The 2,246-nt window shown below is 55.8% G+C and overlaps 1 protein-coding gene across 2 annotated transcripts in view; it reads right to left on the reverse strand.

Annotated features, from left to right (window-relative positions):
- The window catches only part of ZNF706 (zinc finger protein 706), an 8,348-nt gene extending 8,162 nt beyond the window's left edge, over nt 1-186 (reverse strand). For both annotated transcript variants that reach the window (XM_027656959.1, XM_027656958.1), the window contains exon 1: nt 62-186. The gene's annotated coding sequence lies outside the window, so the exon portion shown is untranslated. The remainder of the gene's footprint in view (nt 1-61) is intronic.
- Nucleotides 187-2,246: the final 2,060 nt, after the last annotated feature.

A 2,246-nucleotide genomic window follows, 5' to 3' on the forward strand; every position in this document is an offset into this window, starting at 1 on the left:
GGCCGCCCCGCGGCCGGGCCCGCTCCCCCCGCCCCGCTCCGCTCCCCCTGGCGCTGCTCACCAGAGCGGGATCCGGGCTGGGCGGCCCTGGCAGCGGCTGTGGGAGCTCCGCGCGGCCGCGCCGCCGCCGCCGCTGCTCGGGAGGAGAACGAGGAGGAGGAGGAGGCAGCGGCGCCGCTCTGCGCGCGCGCGGCCCCACCCCCGCCTCGCGCGGTCCGGCCCGCGCCGGCCAATGGCGGCGCGCGCGCGTTACATAACGCCGGGCAGCGGGGGGCAGGGGGGCTGTGCCGGGAGCGCGGCCCAGGGGTCGCGGCGGTACCGGGTCGTGGGTTCGAGTCCCGGCGGCGGGGGCTCCGGAGGGGCTACCCCTGCAGCAGCCAGGCTGGGTGGCCGGGGCTGCCAGGCCTGGCTTCGGGACCCTGGGACCCTCGAGACCCTGCTGTTCTGGCCCCGAGGAGGCCCGCGGGGGCGGGCAGGGGCGCGCCGGAGCCCCGCGCTGGGAGGGGTCTGTGGTGGGGCGCACAGGGACAGCGATCGCTGTGCCCTAGCGGAGACCAGCCAGGACAGACAGCCCTGCCCTGCCTGCCTGGCTCCCGGGAGCGCAGCCCTGGTGGTGTCCCGGGGAGCTCCCTGTGCCGAGCCCCGGGCCCGCGGTGCCGCAGCGCCCAGGGGATGCGGTACCGCCCGGGGGAGGCGGTACTGCCTGCCCTCGGAGCACCGCCTCTCCCCCGCAGGCCCGGCTCCCAGCCACATTCCTCTGTGCTTAGTTAGAGTCCAGGCGCAGCCTAAAAATAGTGCTGTTCCTCCTCAATGCAGTCCAGATAAGTGGCTCAGGAGAGGCAGTAGGGAAAGGGCTGGAGATGAGGGCAGGCAGGGATGCCAGAGAGGATGAGATCCTGTTCTGGCTGCCATTCACACAGAAGGCCTATATATAGACTTGAAGGATTAAATGAGTTGAAAGCAGAAGGAAACGGCCTGAGATGAGAAGCAGAATTTTCTCCAAGTTGAAAGTGGAGACGTGGTTTGGACGCTTCTGGCAAGGACCACAGAGAAAGTTTACAGGCTGTGTCCAGAGCACAAGTGATTTGAAAGGTATTAGCTTGCGTGAATATAAATGTAGGCAGCCTCTGTAAGGAAGGGTTAAGGAGCTCTTTATTTTCTACTGACATCTTTGTATATCCCAGAGGAAGGCTGAATGTCTGTGAAAAGCAAAACAGAGGCAGCATGTCTGATTAGAGACGATGTTCTGCTACTCACTGAGCAATTGTAACTTCAAAATTAGCCTGTCATCTTGAACAGTTCTGTGTTTTGGGCAAAAAAGCAAACATAACATGCTTACTAGAGGAATTATGAGGTGTTGGCTTGGTATTTTACAGGGCTTAGGGTGGATGATTGTAATGTTCTGATCTGACAGAGGAAAATGCAATTAAAAAAAAAATCCCTAAAGCAGTAGACTGAATGTTTTGGGACATCATTATGAGTCATGCTCAGAGCATGATAACAATTACAGGGGAGCCATGTAGCAGATTTCTGGCACTTAAGTCACTGGAAGTAGGTCTGGATGTGACATCTATGACAGTCAAACATAAGCCTGTGATAAAAAATGGATTTCCTAACACTGCCCTAAAAAACCCTATTTTCCTAACATTCCTGTTTGTGACTATGTCTTCTATGTTAAACTGATAACACCGAAAATTCTTATACCTGGGCAGTTCAATCCATACTGCATTAAAATATCTTGTCGGTAGGTTCTGAACTTTATGGAAATAGGCAACTATAAATAACCCTCAAGTGCACGTGTGCATCTGCTTGTAGGGTGGTGTGGAGAGGGAGGCATTTTGTGTCCTCTGCTTGCAAGCAGGTGGCTTTCAGAATGAAGTTTCACTTTCATCAGGGAGAAGATTGCCAAGAAAAAAGTAGCTTCTTTCCTGGATGATGCTATTTTTGGAAGACTTCTGGCATCAGATGTGGAACTGGAGATGGCTTTCAAGGGTGGTGTCCTCATACTATGGCACTGCTATACATCTGGCTGGACAAGAATTTCAAATAAAGCAGATTGCCTGAGCACACACTGAGCTCTGGCTGGTCTTGGAACCTTCTTGTTTTGAGAGAACAGAGGATCTCCTTGCAGGACAGGGGACTGCAGCCGTCCCTCTGGCTGCTCTGTCTTCTGTCCCCTTGTAGAATCTGGTCACAGCATTGGTCCCTGTATTGCCCAAATCATGGCTCTGCAATTTAGGTGGTTC

Source organism: Corapipo altera, unplaced genomic scaffold, assembly GCF_003945725.1.
Source record: "Corapipo altera isolate COAL_440 unplaced genomic scaffold, ASM394572v1 52b, whole genome shotgun sequence".
In the NCBI taxonomy this organism is placed as follows: domain Eukaryota; kingdom Metazoa; phylum Chordata; class Aves; order Passeriformes; family Pipridae; genus Corapipo; species Corapipo altera.